A 14965-nucleotide genomic window follows, 5' to 3' on the forward strand; every position below is an offset into this window, starting at 1 on the left:
AGGGAGCTGGGGGTGATTCCTCCAAAATTTCCTTTTGTCCTCCACACATTTCAATTGTAAAATGTAATGCCTGCAGCACTTGATATTCCCAGGTGGTCTCCTATCCAAGTACTAACCAAGCCCAACATTGCTTGGCTTCTGAGATCAGACGAGATCAGGCTTATTCAAGGTGGTGTGGCCGCAGGCGATTGCATTTCTGCTTTCATGACTTTTATGTTTAGTGAGCTGGGGGTGATTCCTCCAAAATTTCCTTTTGGCCTCCACACATTTCAATTGTAAAATGTAATTACAAAAATGTAATGCCTGCAGCACTTGATATTCCCAGGTGGTCTCCCATCCAAGTACTAACCAAGCCCAACATTGCTTAGCTTCTGAGATCAGACGAGATCAAGCTTATTCAAGGTGGTGTGGCCGCAGGCGATTGCATTTCTGCTTTCATGACTTTCATGTTTAGTGAGCTGGGGGTGATTCCTCCAAAATTTCCTTTTGTCCTCCACACATTTCAATTGTAAAATGTAATTACAAAAATGTAATGCCTGCAGCACTTGATATTCCCAGGTGGTCTCCCATCCAAGTACTAACCAAGCCCAACATTGCTTAGCTTCTGAGATCAGGCTTATTCAAGGTGGTGTGGCCGCAGGCGATTGCATTTCTGCTTTCATGACTTTTATGTTTAGTGAGCTGGGGGTGATTCCTCCAAAATTTCCTTTTGTCCTCCACACATTTCAATTGTAAAATGTAATGCCTGCAGCACTTGATATTCCCAGGTGGTCTCCCATCCAAGTACTAACCAAGCCCAACATTGCTTAGCTTCTGAGATCAGGCTTATTCAAGGTGGTGTGGCCGCAGGCGATTGCATTTCTGCTTTCATGACTTTTATGTTTAGTGAGCTGGGGGTGATTCCTCCAAAATTTCCTTTTGTCCTCCACACATTTCAATTGTAAAATGTAATGCCTGCGGCACTTGATATTCCCAGGTGGTCTCCCATCCAAGTACTAACCAAGCCCAACATTGCTTAGCTTCTGAGATCAGACGAGATCAGGCTTATTCAAGGTGGTGTGGCCGCAGGCGATTGCATTTCTGCTTTCATGACTTTTATGTTTAGTGAGCTGGGGGTGATTCCTCCAAAATTTCCTTTTGGCCTCCACACATTTCAATTGTAAAATGTAATTACAAAAATGTAATGCCTGCAGCACTTGATATTCCCAGGTGGTCTCCCATCCAAGTACTAACCAAGCCCAACATTGCTTAGCTTCTGAGATCAGACGAGATCAGGCTTATTCAAGGTGGTGTGGCCGCAGGCGATTGCATTTCTGCTTTCATGACTTTTATGTTTAGTGAGCTGGGGGTGATTCCTCCAAAATTTCCTTTTGTCCACCACACATTTCAATTGTAAAATGTAATGCCTGCAGCACTTGATATTCCCAGGTGGTCTCCCATCCAAGTACTAACCAAGCCCAACATTGCTTAGCTTCTGAGATCAGGCTTATTCAAGGTGGTGTGGCCGCAGGCGATTGCATTTCTGCTTTCATGACTTTTATGTTTAGTGAGCTGGGGGTGATTCCTCCAAAATTACCTTTTGGCCTCCACACATTTCAATTGTAAAATGTAATGCCTGCAGCACTTGATATTCCCAGGTGGTCTCCCATCCATGTACTAACCAAGCCCAACATTGCTTAGCTTCTGAGATCAGACGAGATCAGGCGAGATCAGGCTTATTCAAGGTGGTGTGGCCGCAGGCGATTGCATTTCTGCTTTCATGACTTTCATGTTTAGTGAGCTGGGGGTGATTCCTCCAAAATTTCCTTTTGGCCTCCACACATTTCAATTGTAAAATGTAATGCCTGCAGCACTTGATATTCCCAGGTGGTCTCCCATCCAAGTACTAACCAAGCCCAACATTGCTTAGCTTCTGAAATCAGACGAGATCAGGCTTATTCAAGGTGGTGTGGCCGCAGGCGATTGCATTTCTGCTTTCATGACTTTTATGTTTAGTGAGCTGGGGGTGATTCCTCCAAAATTTCCTTTTGGCCTCCACACATTTCAATTGTAAAATGTAATTACAAAAATGTAATGCCTGCAGCACTTGATATTACCAGGTGGTCTCCCATCCAAGTACTAACCAAGCCCAACATTGCTTAGCTTCTGAGATCAGGCGAGATCAGGCGAGATCAGGCTTATTCAAGGTGGTGTGGCCGCAGGCGATTGCATTTCTGCTTTCATGACTTTTATGTTTAGGGAGCTGGGGGTGATTCCTCCAAAATTTCCTTTTGTCCTCCACACATTTCAATTGTAAAATGTAATGCCTGCAGCACTTGATATTCCCAGGTGGTCTCCCATCCAAGTACTAACCAAGCCCAACATTGCTTAGCTTCTGAGATCAGACGAGATCAGGCTTATTCAAGGTGGTGTGGCCGCAGGCGATTGCATTTCTGCTTTCATGACTTTTATGTTTAGTGAGCTGGGGGTGATTCCTCCAAAATTTCCTTTTGGCCTCCACACATTTCAATTGTAAAATGTAATGCCTGCAGCACTTGATATTCCCAGGTGGTCTCCCATCCAAGTACTAACCAAGCCCAACATTGCTTAGCTTCTGAGATCAGACGAGATCAGGCTTATTCAAGGTGGTGTGGCCGCAGGCGATTGCATTTCTGCTTTCATGACTTTTATGTTTAGTGAGCTGGGGGTGATTCTCCAAAATTTCCTTTTGGCCTCCACACATTTCAATTGTTAAAATGTCATTACAAAAATGTAATGCCTGCAGCACTTGATATTCCCAGGTGGTCTCCCATCCAAGTTACTAACCAAGCTCAACATTGCTTAGCTTCTGAGATCAGGCGAGATCAGGCTTATTCAAGGTGGTGTGGCCGCAGGCGATTGCATTCCTGCTTTCATGACTTTTATGTTTAAGGAGCTGGGGGTGATTCCTCCAAAATTTCCTTTTGTCCTCCACACATTTCAATTGTAAAATGTAATGCCTGCAGCACTTGATATTCCCAGGTGGTCTCCCATCCAAGTACTAACCAAGCCCAACATTGCTTAGCTTCTGAGATCAGACGAGATCAGGCTTATTCAAGGTGGTGTGGCCGCAGGCGATTGCATTTCTGCTTTCATGACTTTTATGTTTAGTGAGCTGGGGGTGATTCCTCCAAAATTTCCTTTTGGCCTCCACACATTTCAATTGTAAAATGTAATTACAAAAATGTAATGCCTGCAGCACTTGATATTCCCAGGTGGTCTCCCATCCAAGTACTAACCAAGCCCAACATTGCTTAGCTTCTGAGATCAGACTTATTCAAGGTGGTGTGGCCGCAGGCGATTGCGTTTCTGCTTTCATGACTTTTATGTTTAGTGAGCTGGGGGTGATTCCTCCAAAATTTCCTTTTGTCCTCCACACATTTCAATTGTAAAATGTAATGCCTGCAGCACTTGATATTCCCAGGTGGTCTCCCATCCAAGTACTAACCAAGCTCAACATTGCTTAGCTTCTGAGATCAGGCGAGATCAGGCTTATTCAAGGTGTGGTGGCCGCAGGCGATTGCATTCCTGCTTTCATGACTTTTATGTTTAGGAGCTGGGGGTGATTCCTCCAAAATTTCCTTTTGTCCTCCACACATTTCAATTGTAAAATGTAATGCCTGCAGCACTTGATATTCCCAGGTGGTCTCCCATCCAAGTACTAACCAAGCCCAACATTGCTTAGCTTCTGAGATCAGACGAGATCAGGCTTATTCAAGGTGGTGGTGGCCGCAGGCGATTGCATTTCTGCTTTCATGACTTTTATGTTTAGTGAGCTGGGGGTGATTCCTCCAAAATTTCCTTTTGTCCTCCACACATTTCAATTGTAAAATGTAATGCCTGCAGCACTTGATATTCCCAGGTGGTCTCCCATCCAAGTACTAACCAAGCCCAACATTGCTTAGCTTCTGAGATCAGACGAGATCAGGCTTATTCAAGGTGGTGTGGCCGCAGGCGATTTCATTTCGGCTTACATGACTTTTATGTTTAGTGAGCTGGGGTGATTCCTCCAAAATTTCCTTTTGGCCTCCACACATTTCAATTGTAAAATGTAATTACAAAAATGTAATGCCTGCAGCACTTGATATTCCCAGGTGGTCTCCCATCCAAGTACTAACCAAGCCCAACATTGCTTAGCTTCTGAGATCAGGCTTATTCAAGGTGGTGTGGCCGCAGGCGAATGCATTTTTGCTTTCATGACTTTTATGTTTAGTGAGCTGGGGGTGATTCCTCCAAAATTTCCTTTTGTCCTCCACACATTTCAATTGTAAAAATGTAATGCCTGCAGCACTTGATATTCCCAGGTGGTCTCCCATCCATGTACTAACCAAGCCAACATTGCTTAGCTTCTGAGATCAGACGAGATCAGGCGAGATCAGGCTTATTCAAGGTGGTGTGGCCGCAGGCGATTGCATTTCTGCTTTCATGACTTTCATGTTTAGTGAGCTGGGGGTGATTCCTCCAAAATTTCCTTTTGGCCTCCACACATTTCAATTGTAAAATGTAATGCCTGCAGCACTTGATATTCCCAGGTGGTCTCCCATCCAAGTACTAACCAAGCCCAACATTGCTTAGCTTCTGAAATCAGACGAGATCAGGCTTATTCAAGGTGGTGTGGCCGCAGGCGATTGCATTTCTTTGCTTTCATGACTTTTATGTTTTAGTGAGCTGGGGGTGATTCCTCCAAAATTTCCTTTTGGCCTCCACACATTTCAATTGTAAAATGTAATTACAAAAATGTAATGCCTGCAGCACTTGATATTACCAGGTGGTCTCCCATCCAAGTACTAACCAAGCCCAACATTGCTTAGCTTCTGAGATCAGGCGAGATCAGGCGAGATCAGGCTTATTCAAGGTGGTGTGGCCGCAGGCGATTGCATTTCTGCTTTCATGACTTTTATGTTTAGTGAGCTGGGGGTGATTCCTCCAAAATTTCCTTTTGTCCTCCACACATTTCAATTGTAAAATGTAATGCCTGCAGCACTTGATATTCCCAGGTGGTCTCCCATCCAAGTACTAACCAAGCCCAACATTGCTTAGCTTCTGAGATCAGACGAGATCAGGCTTATTCAAGGTGGTGTGGCCGCAGGCGATTGCATTTCTGCTTTCATGACTTTTATGTTTAGTGAGCTGGGGGTGATTCCTCCAAAATTTCCTTTTGGCCTCCACACATTTCAATTGTAAAATGTCATTACAAAAATGTAATGCCTGCAGCACTTGATATTCCCAGGTGGTCTCCCATCCAAGTACTAACCAAGCTCAACATTGCTTAGCTTCTGAGATCAGGCGAGATCAGGCTTATTCAAGGTGGTGTGGCCGCAGGCGATTGCATTCCTGCTTTCATGACTTTTATGTTTAGGGAGCTGGGGGTGATTCCTCCAAAATTTCCTTTTGTCCTCCACACATTTCAATTGTAAAATGTAATGCCTGCAGCACTTGATATTCCCAGGTGGTCTCCCATCCAAGTACTAACCAAGCCCAACATTGCTTAGCTTCTGAGATCAGACGAGATCAGGCTTATTCAAGGTGGTGTGGCCGCAGGCGATTGCATTTCTGCTTTCATGACTTTTATGTTTAGTGAGCTGGGGGTGATTCCTCCAAAATTTCCTTTTGGCCTCCACACATTTCAATTGTAAAATGTAATTACAAAAATGTAATGCCTGCAGCACTTGATATTCCCAGGTGGTCTCCCATCCAAGTACTAACCAAGCCCAACATTGCTTAGCTTCTGAGATCAGACTTATTCAAGGTGGTGTGGCCGCAGGCGATTGCGTTTCTGCTTTCATGACTTTTATGTTTAGTGAGCTGAGGGTGATTCCTCCAAAATTTCCTTTTGTCCTCCACACATTTCAATTGTAAAATGTAATGCCTGCAGCACTTGATATTCCCAGGTGGTCTCCCATCCAAGTACTAACCAAGCTCAACATTGCTTAGCTTCTGAGATCAGGCGAGATCAGGCTTATTCAAGGTGGTGTGGCCGCAGGCGATTGCATTCCTGCTTTCATGACTTTTATGTTTAGGGAGCTGGGGGTGATTCCTCCAAAATTTCCTTTTGTCCTCCACACATTTCAATTGTAAAATGTAATGCCTGCAGCACTTGATATTCCCAGGTGGTCTCCCATCCAAGTACTAACCAAGCCCAACATTGCTTAGCTTCTGAGATCAGACGAGATCAGGCTTATTCAAGGTGGTGTGGCCGCAGGCGATTGCATTTCTGCTTTCATGACTTTTATGTTTAGTGAGCTGGGGGTGATTCCTCCAAAATTTCCTTTTGGCCTCCACACATTTCAATTGTAAAATGTAATTACAAAAATGTAATGCCTGCAGCACTTGATATTCCCAGGTGGTCTCCCATCCAAGTACTAACCAAGCCCAACATTGCTTAGCTTCTGAGATCAGACTTATTCAAGGTGGTGTGGCCGCAGGCGATTGCGTTTCTGCTTTCATGACTTTTATGTTTAGTGAGCTGGGGGTGATTCCTCCAAAATTTCCTTTTGTCCTCCACACATTTCAATTGTAAAATGTAATGCCTGCAGCACTTGATATTCCCAGGTGGTCTCCCATCCAAGTACTAACCAAGCCCAACATTGCTTAGCTTCTGAGATCAGACGAGATCAGGGTTATTCAAGGTGGTGTGGCCGCAGGCGATTGCATTTCTGCTTTCATGACTTTTATGTTTAGTGAGCTGGGGGTGAGTCCTCCAAAATTTCCTTTTGTCCTCCACACATTTCAATTGCAAAATGTAATGCCTGCAGCACTTGATTTTCCCAGGTGGTCTCCCATCCAAGTACTAACCAAGCCCAACATTGCTTAGCTTCTGAGATCAGACGAGATCAGGCTTATTCAAGGTGGTGTGGCCGCAGGCGATTGCATTTCTGCTTTCATGACTTTTATGTTTAGTGAGCTGGGGGTGATTCCTCCAAAATTTCCTTTTGTCCTCCACACATTTCAATTGTAAAATGTAATGCCTGCAGCACTTGATATTCCCAGGTGGTCTCCCATCCAAGTACTAACCAAGCCCAACATTGCTTAGCTTCTGAGATCAGGCTTATTCAAGGTGGTGTTGCCGCAGGCGATTGCGTTTCTGCTTTCATGACTTTTATGTTTAGTGAGCTGGGGGTGATTCCTCCAAAATTTCCTTTTGTCCTCCACACATTTCAATTGTAAAATGTAATGCCTGCAGCACTTGATATTCCCAGGTGGTCTCCCATCCAAGTACTAACCAAGCCCAACATTGCTTAGCTTCTGAGATCAGACGAGATCAGGCTTATTCAAGGTGGTGTGGCCGCAGGCGATTGCATTTCTGCTTTCATGACTTTTATGTTTAGTGAGCTGGGGGTGAGTCCTCCAAAATTTCCTTTTGTCCTCCACACATTTCAATTGTAAAATGTAATGCCTGCAGCACTTGATTTTCCCAGGTGGTCTCCCATCCAAGTACTAACCAAGCCCAACATTGCTTAGCTTCTGAGATCAGACGAGATCAGGCGAGATCAGGCTTATTCAAGGTGGTGTGGCCGCAGGCGATTGCATTTCTGCTTTCATGACTTTCATGTTTAGTGAGCTGGGGGTGATTCCTCCAAAATTTCCTTTTGGCCTCCACACATTTCAATTGTAAAATGTAATGCCTGCAGCACTTGATATTCCCAGGTGGTCTCCCATCCAAGTACTAACCAAGCCCAACATTGCTTAGCTTCTGAAATCAGACGAGATCAGGCTTATTCAAGGTGGTGTGGCCGCAGGCGATTGCATTTCTGCTTTCATGACTTTTATGTTTAGTGAGCTGGGGGTGATTCCTCCAAAATTTCCTTTTGGCCTCCACACATTTCAATTGTAAAATGTAATTACAAAAATGTAATGCCTGCAGCACTTGATATTCCCAGGTGGTTTCCCATCCAAGTACTAACCAAGCCCAACATTGCTTAGCTTCTGAGATCAGGCGAGATCAGGCTTATTCAAGGTGGTGTGGCCGCAGGCGATTGCATTTCTGCTTTCATGACTTTTATGTTTAGTGAGCTGGGGGTGATTCCTCCAAAATTTCCTTTTGGCCTCCACACATTTCAATTGTAAAATGTAATGCCTGCAGCACTTGATATTCCCAGGTGGTCTCCCATCCAAGTACTAACCAAGCCCAACATTGCTTAGCTTCTGAGATCAGGCGAGATCAGGCGAGATCAGGCTTATTCAAGGTGGTGTGGCCGCAGGCGATTGCATTTCTGCTTTCATGACTTTTATGTTTAGTGAGCTGGGGGTGATTCCTCCAAAATTTCCTTTTGGCCTCCACACATTTCAATTGTAAAATGTAATTACAAAAATGTAATGCCTGCAGCACTTGATATTCCCAGGTGGTTTCCCATCCAAGTACTAACCAAGCCCAACATTGCTTAGCTTCTGAGATCAGGCGAGATCAGGCTTATTCAAGGTGGTGTGGCCGCAGGCGATTGCATTTCTGCTTTCATGACTTTTATGTTTAGTGAGCTGGGGGTGATTCCTCCAAAATTTCCTTTTGTTCTCCACACATTTCAATTGTAAAATGTAATGCCTGCAGCACTTGATATTCCCAGGTGGTCTCCCATCCAAGTACTAACCAAGCCCAACATTGCTTAGCTTCTGAGATCAGGCGAGATCAGGCTTATTCAAGGTGGTGTGGCCGCAGGCGATTGCATTTCTGCTTTCATGACTTTTATGTTTAGTGAGCTGGGGGTGATTCCTCCAAAATTTCCTTTTGGCCTCCACACATTTCAATTGTAAAATGTAATTACAAAAATGTAATGCCTGCAGCACTTGATATTCCCAGGTGGTCTCCCATCCAAGTACTAACCAAGCCCAACATTGCTTAGCTTCTGAGATCAGACGAGATCAGGCTTATTCAAGGTGGTGTGGCCGCAGGCGATTGCATTTCTGCTTTCATGACTTTTATGTTTAGGGAGCTGGGGGTGATTCCTCCAAAATTTCCATTTGTCCTCCACACATTTCAATTGTAAAATGTAATGCCTGCAGCACTTGATATTCCCAGGTGGTCTCCCATCCAAGTACTAACCAAACCCAACATTGCTTAGCTTCTGAGATCAGGCTTATTCAAGGTGGTGTGGCCGCAGGCGATTGCATTTCTGCTTTCATGACTTTTATGTTTAGTGAGCTGGGGGTGATTCCTCCAAAATTTCCTTTTGGCCTCCACACATTTCAATTGTAAAATGTAATTACAAAAATGTAATGCCTGCAGCACTTGATATTCCCAGGTGGTCTCCCATCCAAGTACTAACCAAGCCCAACATTGCTTAGCTTCTGAGATCAGACGAGATCAGGCTTATTCAAGGTGGTGTGGCCGCAGGCGATTGCATTTCTGCTTTCATGACTTTTATGTTTAGTGAGCTGGGGGTGATTCCTCCAAAATTTCCTTTTGTCCTCCACACATTTCAATTGGAAAATGTAATGCCTGCAGCACTTGATATTCCCAGGTGGTTTCCCATCCAAGTACTAACCAAGCCCAACATTGCTTAGCTTCTGAGATCAGGCTTATTCAAGGTGGTGTGGCCGCAGGCGATTGCATTTCTGCTTTCATGACTTTTATGTTTAGTGAGCTGGGGGTGATTCCTCCAAAATTTCCTTTTGGCCTCCACACATTTCAATTGTAAAATGTAATGCCTGCAGCACTTGATATTCCCAGGTGGTCTCCCATCCAAGTACTAATCAAGCCCAACATTGCTTAGCTTCTGAGATCAGACGAGATCAGGCTTATTCAAGGTGGTGTGGCCGCAGGCGATTGCATTTCTGCTTTCATGACTTTTATGTTTAGGGAGCTGGGGGTGATTCCTCCAAAATTTCCTTTTGTCCTCCACACATTTCAATTGTAAAATGTAATGCCTGCAGCACTTGATATTCCCAGGTGGTCTCCCATCCAAGTACTAACCAAGCCCAACATTGCTTAGCTTCTGAGATCAGACGAGATCAGGCTTATTCAAGGTGGTGTGGCCGCAGGCGATTGCATTTCTGCTTTCATGACTTTTATGTTTAGGGAGCTGGGGGTGATTCCTCCAAAATTTCCTTTTGTCCTCCACACATTTCAATTGTAAAATGTAATTACAAAAATGTAATGCCTGCAGCACTTGATATTCCCAGGTGGTCTCCCATCCAAGTACTAACCAAGCCCAACATTGCTTAGCTTCTGAGATCAGGCTTATTCAAGGTGGTGTGGCCGGAGGCGATTGCATTTCTGCTTTCTTGACTTTTATGTTTAGTGAGCTGGGGGTGATTCCTCCAAAATTTCCTTTTGTCCTCCACACATTTCAATTGTAAAATTTAATTACAAAAATGTAATGCCTGCAGCACTTGATATTCCCAGGTGGTCTCCCATCCAAGTACTAACCAAGCCCAACATTGCTTAGCTTCTGAGATCAGGCTTATTCAAGGTGGTGTGGCCGCAGGCGATTGCATTTCTGCTTTCATGACTTTTATGTTTAGTGAGCTGGGGGTGATTCCTCCAAAATTTCCTTTTGTCCTCCACACATTTCAATTGTAAAATGTAATGCCTGCAGCACTTGATATTCCCAGGTGGTCTCCCATCCAAGTACTAACCAAGCCCAACATTGCTTAGCTTCTGAGATCAGGCTTATTCAAGGTGGTGTGGCCGCAGGCGATTGCGTTTCTGCTTTCATGACTTTTATGTTTAGTGAGCTGGGGGTGATTCCTCCAAAATTTCCTTTTGTCCTCCACACATTTCAATTGTAAAATGTAATGCCTGCAGCACTTGATATTCCCAGGTGGTCTCCCATCCAAGTACTAACCAAGCCCAACATTGCTTAGCTTCTGAGATCAGACGAGATCAGGCTTATTCAAGGTGGTGTGGCCGCAGGCGATTGCATTTCTGCTTTCATGACTTTTATGTTTAGTGAGCTGGGGGTGAGTCCTCCAAAATTTCCTTTTGTCCTCCACACATTTCAATTGTAAAATGTAATGCCTGCAGCACTTGATTTTCCCAGGTGGTCTCCCATCCAAGTACTAACCAAGCCCAACATTGCTTAGCTTCTGAGATCAGACGAGATCAGGCGAGATCAGGCTTATTCAAGGTGGTGTGGCCGCAGGCGATTGCATTTCTGCTTTCATGACTTTCATGTTTAGTGAGCTGGGGGTGATTCCTCCAAAATTTCCTTTTGGCCTCCACACATTTCAATTGTAAAATGTAATGCCTGCAGCACTTGATATTCCCAGGTGGTCTCCCATCCAAGTACTAACCAAGCCCAACATTGCTTAGCTTCTGAAATCAGACGAGATCAGGCTTATTCAAGGTGGTGTGGCCGCAGGCGATTGCATTTCTGCTTTCATGACTTTTATGTTTAGTGAGCTGGGGGTGATTCCTCCAAAATTTCCTTTTGGCCTCCACACATTTCAATTGTAAAATGTAATTACAAAAATGTAATGCCTGCAGCACTTGATATTCCCAGGTGGTCTCCCATCCAAGTACTAACCAAGCCCAACATTGCTTAGCTTCTGAGATCAGGCGAGATCAGGCGAGATCAGGCTTATTCAAGGTGGTGTGGCCGCAGGCGATTGCATTTCTGCTTTCATGACTTTTATGTTTAGTGAGCTGGGGGTGATTCCTCCAAAATTTCCTTTTGGCCTCCACACATTTCAATTGTAAAATGTAATTACAAAAATGTAATGCCTGCAGCACTTGATATTCCCAGGTGGTTTCCCATCCAAGTACTAACCAAGCCCAACATTGCTTAGCTTCTGAGATCAGGCGAGATCATGCTTATTCAAGGTGGTGTGGCCGCAGGCGATTGCATTTCTGCTTTCATGACTTTTATGTTTAGTGAGCTGGGGGTGATTCCTCCAAAATTTCCTTTTGTTCTCCACACATTTCAATTGTAAAATGTAATGCCTGCAGCACTTGATATTCCCAGGTGGTCTCCCATCCAAGTACTAACCAAGCCCAACATTGCTTAGCTTCTGAGATCAGGCGAGATCAGGCTTATTCAAGGTGGTGTGGCCGCAGGCGATTGCATTTCTGCTTTCATGACTTTTATGTTTAGTGAGCTGGGGGTGATTCCTCCAAAATTTCCTTTTGGCCTCCACACATTTCAATTGTAAAATGTAATTACAAAAATGTAATGCCTGCAGCACTTGATATTCCCAGGTGGTCTCCCATCCAAGTACAAACCAAGCCCAACATTGCTTAGCTTCTGAGATCAGACGAGATCAGGCTTATTCAAGGTGGTGTGGCCGCAGGCGATTGCATTTCTGCTTTCATGACTTTTATGTTTAGGGAGCTGGGGGTGATTCCTCCAAAATTTCCTTTTGTCCTCCACACATTTCAATTGTAAAATGTAATGCCTGCAGCACTTGATATTCCCAGGTGGTCTCCCATCCAAGTACTAACCAAGCCCAACATTGCTTAGCTTCTGAGATCAGGCTTATTCAAGGTGGTGTGGCCGCAGGCGATTGCATTTCTGCTTTCATGACTTTTATGTTTAGTGAGCTGGGGGTGATTCCTCCAAAATTTCCTTTTGGCCTCCACACATTTCAATTGTAAAATGTAATTACAAAAATGTAATGCCTGCAGCACTTGATATTCCCAGGTGGTCTCCCATCCAAGTACTAACCAAACCCAACATTGCTTAGCTTCTGAGATCAGGCTTATTCAAGGTGGTGTGGCCGCAGGCGATTGCATTTCTGCTTTCATGACTTTTATGTTTAGTGAGCTGGGGGTGATTCCTCCAAAATTTCCTTTTGGCCTCCACACATTTCAATTGTAAAATGTAATTACAAAAATGTAATGCCTGCAGCACTTGATATTCCCAGGTGGTCTCCCATCCAAGTACTAACCAAGCCCAACATTGCTTAGCTTCTGAGATCAGACGAGATCAGGCTTATTCAAGGTGGTGTGGCCGCAGGCGATTGCATTTCTGCTTTCATGACTTTTATGTTTAGTGAGCTGGGGGTGATTCCTCCAAAATTTCCTTTTGTCCTCCACACATTTCAATTGTAAAATGTAATGCCTGCAGCACTTGATTTTCCCAGGTGGTCTCCCATCCAAGTACTAACCAAGCCCAACATTGCTTAGCTTCTGAGATCAGACGAGATCAGGCGAGATCAGGCTTATTCAAGGTGGTGTGGCCGCAGGCGATTGCATTTCTGCTTTCATGACTTTCATGTTTAGTGAGCTGGGGGTGATTCCTCCAAAATTTCCTTTTGGCCTCCACACATTTCAATTGTAAAATGTAATGCCTGCAGCACTTGATATTCCCAGGTGGTCTCCCATCCAAGTACTAACCAAGCCCAACATTGCTTAGCTTCTGAAATCAGACGAGATCAGGCTTATTCAAGGTGGTGTGGCCGCAGGCGATTGCATTTCTGCTTTCATGACTTTTATGTTTAGTGAGCTGGGGGTGATTCCTCCAAAATTTCCTTTTGGCCTCCACACATTTCAATTGTAAAATGTAATTACAAAAATGTAATGCCTGCAGCACTTGATATTCCCAGGTGGTCTCCCATCCAAGTACTAACCAAGCCCAACATTGCTTAGCTTCTGAGATCAGGCGAGATCAGGCGAGATCAGGCTTATTCAAGGTGGTGTGGCCGCAGGCGATTGCATTTCTGCTTTCATGACTTTTATGTTTAGTGAGCTGGGGGTGATTCCTCCAAAATTTCCTTTTGGCCTCCACACATTTCAATTGTAAAATGTAATTACAAAAATGTAATGCCTGCAGCACTTGATATTCCCAGGTGGTTTCCCATCCAAGTACTAACCAAGCCCAACATTGCTTAGCTTCTGAGATCAGGCGAGATCATGCTTATTCAAGGTGGTGTGGCCGCAGGCGATTGCATTTCTGCTTTCATGACTTTTATGTTTAGTGAGCTGGGGGTGATTCCTCCAAAATTTCCTTTTGTTCTCCACACATTTCAATTGTAAAATGTAATGCCTGCAGCACTTGATATTCCCAGGTGGTCTCCCATCCAAGTACTAACCAAGCCCAACATTGCTTAGCTTCTGAGATCAGGCGAGATCAGGCTTATTCAAGGTGGTGTGGCCGCAGGCGATTGTATTTCTGCTTTCATGACTTTTATGTTTAGTGAGCTGGGGGTGATTCCTCCAAAATTTCCTTTTGGCCTCCACACATTTCAATTGTAAAATGTAATTACAAAAATGTAATGCCTGCAGCACTTGATATTCCCAGGTGGTCTCCCATCCAAGTACAAACCAAGCCCAACATTGCTTAGCTTCTGAGATCAGACGAGATCAGGCTTATTCAAGGTGGTGTGGCCGCAGGCGATTGCATTTCTGCTTTCATGACTTTTATGTTTAGGGAGCTGGGGGTGATTCCTCCAAAATTTCCTTTTGTCCTCCACACATTTCAATTGTAAAATGTAATGCCTGCAGCACTTGATATTCCCAGGTGGTCTCCCATCCAAGTACTAACCAAGCCCAACATTGCTTAGCTTCTGAGATCAGGCTTATTCAAGGTGGTGTGGCCGCAGGCGATTGCATTTCTGCTTTCATGACTTTTATGTTTAGTGAGCTGGGGGTGATTCCTCCAAAATTTCCTTTTGGCCTCCACACATTTCAATTGTAAAATGTAATTACAAAAATGTAATGCCTGCAGCACTTGATATTCCCAGGTGGTCTCCCATCCAAGTACTAACCAAACCCAACATTGCTTAGCTTCTGAGATCAGGCTTATTCAAGGTGGTGTGGCCGCAGGCGATTGCATTTCTGCTTTCATGACTTTTATGTTTAGTGAGCTGGGGGTGATTCCTCCAAAATTTCCTTTTGGCCTCCACACATTTCAATTGTAAAATGTAATTACAAAAATGTAATGCCTGCAGCACTTGATATTCCCAGGTGGTCTCCCATCCAAGTACTAACCAAGCCCAACATTGCTTAGCTTCTGAGATCAGACGAGATCAGGCTTATTCAAGGTGGTGTGGCCGCAGGCGATTGCATTTCTGC

At 44.3% G+C, this 14965-nt stretch overlaps 34 non-coding genes and 33 pseudogenes across 34 annotated transcripts; all 67 read right to left on the minus strand.

Moving 5' to 3' along the window:
- Positions 1–67: 67 nt before the first annotated feature.
- LOC131734832 (5S ribosomal RNA) lies at positions 68–186 on the minus strand. Its single transcript, XR_009327161.1, has one exon. It is a non-coding gene; the product is annotated as a 5S ribosomal RNA (ribosomal RNA).
- Positions 187–300: 114 nt separating this feature from the next.
- LOC131734794 (5S ribosomal RNA) lies at positions 301–419 on the minus strand. Its single transcript, XR_009327123.1, has one exon. It is a non-coding gene; the product is annotated as a 5S ribosomal RNA (ribosomal RNA).
- Positions 420–533: 114 nt separating this feature from the next.
- Positions 534–642, minus strand: LOC131734876 (5S ribosomal RNA; annotated as a pseudogene).
- A 100-nt stretch (positions 643–742) lies between these two features.
- On the minus strand, positions 743–851 carry LOC131734877 (5S ribosomal RNA; annotated as a pseudogene).
- Positions 852–951: 100 nt separating this feature from the next.
- On the minus strand, positions 952–1070 carry LOC131734840 (5S ribosomal RNA). The gene has a single exon (XR_009327164.1). It is a non-coding gene; the product is annotated as a 5S ribosomal RNA (ribosomal RNA).
- Positions 1071–1184: 114 nt separating this feature from the next.
- LOC131734941 (5S ribosomal RNA) lies at positions 1185–1303 on the minus strand. Its single transcript, XR_009327183.1, has one exon. It is a non-coding gene; the product is annotated as a 5S ribosomal RNA (ribosomal RNA).
- Positions 1304–1403: 100 nt separating this feature from the next.
- On the minus strand, positions 1404–1512 carry LOC131734878 (5S ribosomal RNA; annotated as a pseudogene).
- Positions 1513–1612: 100 nt separating this feature from the next.
- On the minus strand, positions 1613–1741 carry LOC131734857 (5S ribosomal RNA; annotated as a pseudogene).
- A 100-nt stretch (positions 1742–1841) lies between these two features.
- LOC131734805 (5S ribosomal RNA) lies at positions 1842–1960 on the minus strand. The gene has a single exon (XR_009327134.1). It is a non-coding gene; the product is annotated as a 5S ribosomal RNA (ribosomal RNA).
- Positions 1961–2074: 114 nt separating this feature from the next.
- On the minus strand, positions 2075–2203 carry LOC131734893 (5S ribosomal RNA; annotated as a pseudogene).
- Positions 2204–2303: 100 nt separating this feature from the next.
- On the minus strand, positions 2304–2422 carry LOC131734942 (5S ribosomal RNA). The gene has a single exon (XR_009327184.1). It is a non-coding gene; the product is annotated as a 5S ribosomal RNA (ribosomal RNA).
- A 100-nt stretch (positions 2423–2522) lies between these two features.
- Positions 2523–2641, minus strand: LOC131734943 (5S ribosomal RNA). The gene has a single exon (XR_009327186.1). It is a non-coding gene; the product is annotated as a 5S ribosomal RNA (ribosomal RNA).
- A 114-nt stretch (positions 2642–2755) lies between these two features.
- Positions 2756–2875, minus strand: LOC131734896 (5S ribosomal RNA; annotated as a pseudogene).
- A 100-nt stretch (positions 2876–2975) lies between these two features.
- LOC131734944 (5S ribosomal RNA) lies at positions 2976–3094 on the minus strand. Its single transcript, XR_009327187.1, has one exon. It is a non-coding gene; the product is annotated as a 5S ribosomal RNA (ribosomal RNA).
- Positions 3095–3208: 114 nt separating this feature from the next.
- LOC131734915 (5S ribosomal RNA) lies at positions 3209–3317 on the minus strand (annotated as a pseudogene).
- A 100-nt stretch (positions 3318–3417) lies between these two features.
- On the minus strand, positions 3418–3536 carry LOC131734859 (5S ribosomal RNA; annotated as a pseudogene).
- A 99-nt stretch (positions 3537–3635) lies between these two features.
- LOC131734834 (5S ribosomal RNA) lies at positions 3636–3755 on the minus strand. The gene has a single exon (XR_009327163.1). It is a non-coding gene; the product is annotated as a 5S ribosomal RNA (ribosomal RNA).
- Positions 3756–3855: 100 nt separating this feature from the next.
- Positions 3856–3974, minus strand: LOC131734945 (5S ribosomal RNA). Its single transcript, XR_009327188.1, has one exon. It is a non-coding gene; the product is annotated as a 5S ribosomal RNA (ribosomal RNA).
- A 113-nt stretch (positions 3975–4087) lies between these two features.
- On the minus strand, positions 4088–4196 carry LOC131734879 (5S ribosomal RNA; annotated as a pseudogene).
- Positions 4197–4297: 101 nt separating this feature from the next.
- On the minus strand, positions 4298–4425 carry LOC131734922 (5S ribosomal RNA; annotated as a pseudogene).
- A 100-nt stretch (positions 4426–4525) lies between these two features.
- On the minus strand, positions 4526–4644 carry LOC131734806 (5S ribosomal RNA). Its single transcript, XR_009327135.1, has one exon. It is a non-coding gene; the product is annotated as a 5S ribosomal RNA (ribosomal RNA).
- A 117-nt stretch (positions 4645–4761) lies between these two features.
- Positions 4762–4890, minus strand: LOC131734894 (5S ribosomal RNA; annotated as a pseudogene).
- Positions 4891–4990: 100 nt separating this feature from the next.
- LOC131734946 (5S ribosomal RNA) lies at positions 4991–5109 on the minus strand. Its single transcript, XR_009327189.1, has one exon. It is a non-coding gene; the product is annotated as a 5S ribosomal RNA (ribosomal RNA).
- A 114-nt stretch (positions 5110–5223) lies between these two features.
- LOC131734844 (5S ribosomal RNA) lies at positions 5224–5342 on the minus strand (annotated as a pseudogene).
- Positions 5343–5442: 100 nt separating this feature from the next.
- Positions 5443–5561, minus strand: LOC131734947 (5S ribosomal RNA). The gene has a single exon (XR_009327190.1). It is a non-coding gene; the product is annotated as a 5S ribosomal RNA (ribosomal RNA).
- A 114-nt stretch (positions 5562–5675) lies between these two features.
- Positions 5676–5784, minus strand: LOC131734916 (5S ribosomal RNA; annotated as a pseudogene).
- Positions 5785–5884: 100 nt separating this feature from the next.
- LOC131734845 (5S ribosomal RNA) lies at positions 5885–6003 on the minus strand (annotated as a pseudogene).
- A 100-nt stretch (positions 6004–6103) lies between these two features.
- On the minus strand, positions 6104–6222 carry LOC131734948 (5S ribosomal RNA). Its single transcript, XR_009327191.1, has one exon. It is a non-coding gene; the product is annotated as a 5S ribosomal RNA (ribosomal RNA).
- A 114-nt stretch (positions 6223–6336) lies between these two features.
- Positions 6337–6445, minus strand: LOC131734917 (5S ribosomal RNA; annotated as a pseudogene).
- A 100-nt stretch (positions 6446–6545) lies between these two features.
- LOC131734789 (5S ribosomal RNA) lies at positions 6546–6664 on the minus strand. Its single transcript, XR_009327118.1, has one exon. It is a non-coding gene; the product is annotated as a 5S ribosomal RNA (ribosomal RNA).
- Positions 6665–6764: 100 nt separating this feature from the next.
- Positions 6765–6883, minus strand: LOC131734783 (5S ribosomal RNA). Its single transcript, XR_009327112.1, has one exon. It is a non-coding gene; the product is annotated as a 5S ribosomal RNA (ribosomal RNA).
- Positions 6884–6983: 100 nt separating this feature from the next.
- Positions 6984–7092, minus strand: LOC131734906 (5S ribosomal RNA; annotated as a pseudogene).
- A 100-nt stretch (positions 7093–7192) lies between these two features.
- On the minus strand, positions 7193–7311 carry LOC131734950 (5S ribosomal RNA). Its single transcript, XR_009327193.1, has one exon. It is a non-coding gene; the product is annotated as a 5S ribosomal RNA (ribosomal RNA).
- A 100-nt stretch (positions 7312–7411) lies between these two features.
- Positions 7412–7540, minus strand: LOC131734837 (5S ribosomal RNA; annotated as a pseudogene).
- Positions 7541–7640: 100 nt separating this feature from the next.
- LOC131734808 (5S ribosomal RNA) lies at positions 7641–7759 on the minus strand. The gene has a single exon (XR_009327137.1). It is a non-coding gene; the product is annotated as a 5S ribosomal RNA (ribosomal RNA).
- A 114-nt stretch (positions 7760–7873) lies between these two features.
- Positions 7874–7992, minus strand: LOC131734830 (5S ribosomal RNA). Its single transcript, XR_009327159.1, has one exon. It is a non-coding gene; the product is annotated as a 5S ribosomal RNA (ribosomal RNA).
- A 100-nt stretch (positions 7993–8092) lies between these two features.
- Positions 8093–8221, minus strand: LOC131734852 (5S ribosomal RNA; annotated as a pseudogene).
- A 114-nt stretch (positions 8222–8335) lies between these two features.
- On the minus strand, positions 8336–8454 carry LOC131734831 (5S ribosomal RNA). Its single transcript, XR_009327160.1, has one exon. It is a non-coding gene; the product is annotated as a 5S ribosomal RNA (ribosomal RNA).
- Positions 8455–8554: 100 nt separating this feature from the next.
- On the minus strand, positions 8555–8673 carry LOC131734813 (5S ribosomal RNA). Its single transcript, XR_009327142.1, has one exon. It is a non-coding gene; the product is annotated as a 5S ribosomal RNA (ribosomal RNA).
- A 114-nt stretch (positions 8674–8787) lies between these two features.
- Positions 8788–8906, minus strand: LOC131734951 (5S ribosomal RNA). Its single transcript, XR_009327194.1, has one exon. It is a non-coding gene; the product is annotated as a 5S ribosomal RNA (ribosomal RNA).
- Positions 8907–9006: 100 nt separating this feature from the next.
- On the minus strand, positions 9007–9115 carry LOC131734911 (5S ribosomal RNA; annotated as a pseudogene).
- A 114-nt stretch (positions 9116–9229) lies between these two features.
- Positions 9230–9348, minus strand: LOC131734952 (5S ribosomal RNA). The gene has a single exon (XR_009327195.1). It is a non-coding gene; the product is annotated as a 5S ribosomal RNA (ribosomal RNA).
- Positions 9349–9448: 100 nt separating this feature from the next.
- LOC131734903 (5S ribosomal RNA) lies at positions 9449–9557 on the minus strand (annotated as a pseudogene).
- A 100-nt stretch (positions 9558–9657) lies between these two features.
- Positions 9658–9776, minus strand: LOC131734938 (5S ribosomal RNA). Its single transcript, XR_009327180.1, has one exon. It is a non-coding gene; the product is annotated as a 5S ribosomal RNA (ribosomal RNA).
- Positions 9777–9876: 100 nt separating this feature from the next.
- Positions 9877–9995, minus strand: LOC131734953 (5S ribosomal RNA). Its single transcript, XR_009327196.1, has one exon. It is a non-coding gene; the product is annotated as a 5S ribosomal RNA (ribosomal RNA).
- Positions 9996–10109: 114 nt separating this feature from the next.
- LOC131734924 (5S ribosomal RNA) lies at positions 10110–10218 on the minus strand (annotated as a pseudogene).
- Positions 10219–10332: 114 nt separating this feature from the next.
- LOC131734880 (5S ribosomal RNA) lies at positions 10333–10441 on the minus strand (annotated as a pseudogene).
- Positions 10442–10541: 100 nt separating this feature from the next.
- LOC131734881 (5S ribosomal RNA) lies at positions 10542–10650 on the minus strand (annotated as a pseudogene).
- Positions 10651–10750: 100 nt separating this feature from the next.
- Positions 10751–10869, minus strand: LOC131734954 (5S ribosomal RNA). The gene has a single exon (XR_009327197.1). It is a non-coding gene; the product is annotated as a 5S ribosomal RNA (ribosomal RNA).
- Positions 10870–10969: 100 nt separating this feature from the next.
- Positions 10970–11098, minus strand: LOC131734838 (5S ribosomal RNA; annotated as a pseudogene).
- A 100-nt stretch (positions 11099–11198) lies between these two features.
- LOC131734809 (5S ribosomal RNA) lies at positions 11199–11317 on the minus strand. Its single transcript, XR_009327138.1, has one exon. It is a non-coding gene; the product is annotated as a 5S ribosomal RNA (ribosomal RNA).
- Positions 11318–11431: 114 nt separating this feature from the next.
- On the minus strand, positions 11432–11560 carry LOC131734853 (5S ribosomal RNA; annotated as a pseudogene).
- Positions 11561–11674: 114 nt separating this feature from the next.
- Positions 11675–11793, minus strand: LOC131734848 (5S ribosomal RNA; annotated as a pseudogene).
- Positions 11794–11893: 100 nt separating this feature from the next.
- On the minus strand, positions 11894–12012 carry LOC131734814 (5S ribosomal RNA). The gene has a single exon (XR_009327143.1). It is a non-coding gene; the product is annotated as a 5S ribosomal RNA (ribosomal RNA).
- A 114-nt stretch (positions 12013–12126) lies between these two features.
- Positions 12127–12245, minus strand: LOC131734797 (5S ribosomal RNA). Its single transcript, XR_009327126.1, has one exon. It is a non-coding gene; the product is annotated as a 5S ribosomal RNA (ribosomal RNA).
- A 100-nt stretch (positions 12246–12345) lies between these two features.
- On the minus strand, positions 12346–12454 carry LOC131734882 (5S ribosomal RNA; annotated as a pseudogene).
- Positions 12455–12568: 114 nt separating this feature from the next.
- On the minus strand, positions 12569–12677 carry LOC131734912 (5S ribosomal RNA; annotated as a pseudogene).
- A 114-nt stretch (positions 12678–12791) lies between these two features.
- On the minus strand, positions 12792–12910 carry LOC131734955 (5S ribosomal RNA). The gene has a single exon (XR_009327198.1). It is a non-coding gene; the product is annotated as a 5S ribosomal RNA (ribosomal RNA).
- A 100-nt stretch (positions 12911–13010) lies between these two features.
- LOC131734839 (5S ribosomal RNA) lies at positions 13011–13139 on the minus strand (annotated as a pseudogene).
- Positions 13140–13239: 100 nt separating this feature from the next.
- Positions 13240–13358, minus strand: LOC131734810 (5S ribosomal RNA). The gene has a single exon (XR_009327139.1). It is a non-coding gene; the product is annotated as a 5S ribosomal RNA (ribosomal RNA).
- A 114-nt stretch (positions 13359–13472) lies between these two features.
- LOC131734854 (5S ribosomal RNA) lies at positions 13473–13601 on the minus strand (annotated as a pseudogene).
- A 114-nt stretch (positions 13602–13715) lies between these two features.
- Positions 13716–13834, minus strand: LOC131734849 (5S ribosomal RNA; annotated as a pseudogene).
- A 100-nt stretch (positions 13835–13934) lies between these two features.
- LOC131734815 (5S ribosomal RNA) lies at positions 13935–14053 on the minus strand. The gene has a single exon (XR_009327144.1). It is a non-coding gene; the product is annotated as a 5S ribosomal RNA (ribosomal RNA).
- A 114-nt stretch (positions 14054–14167) lies between these two features.
- Positions 14168–14286, minus strand: LOC131734798 (5S ribosomal RNA). Its single transcript, XR_009327127.1, has one exon. It is a non-coding gene; the product is annotated as a 5S ribosomal RNA (ribosomal RNA).
- A 100-nt stretch (positions 14287–14386) lies between these two features.
- LOC131734883 (5S ribosomal RNA) lies at positions 14387–14495 on the minus strand (annotated as a pseudogene).
- A 114-nt stretch (positions 14496–14609) lies between these two features.
- LOC131734913 (5S ribosomal RNA) lies at positions 14610–14718 on the minus strand (annotated as a pseudogene).
- Positions 14719–14832: 114 nt separating this feature from the next.
- LOC131734956 (5S ribosomal RNA) lies at positions 14833–14951 on the minus strand. The gene has a single exon (XR_009327199.1). It is a non-coding gene; the product is annotated as a 5S ribosomal RNA (ribosomal RNA).
- Positions 14952–14965: the final 14 nt, after the last annotated feature.

The sequence above is a fragment of the Acipenser ruthenus genome, unplaced genomic scaffold, assembly GCF_902713425.1.
Source record: "Acipenser ruthenus unplaced genomic scaffold, fAciRut3.2 maternal haplotype, whole genome shotgun sequence".
NCBI classification, from domain to species: Eukaryota; Metazoa; Chordata; class Actinopteri; order Acipenseriformes; family Acipenseridae; genus Acipenser; species Acipenser ruthenus.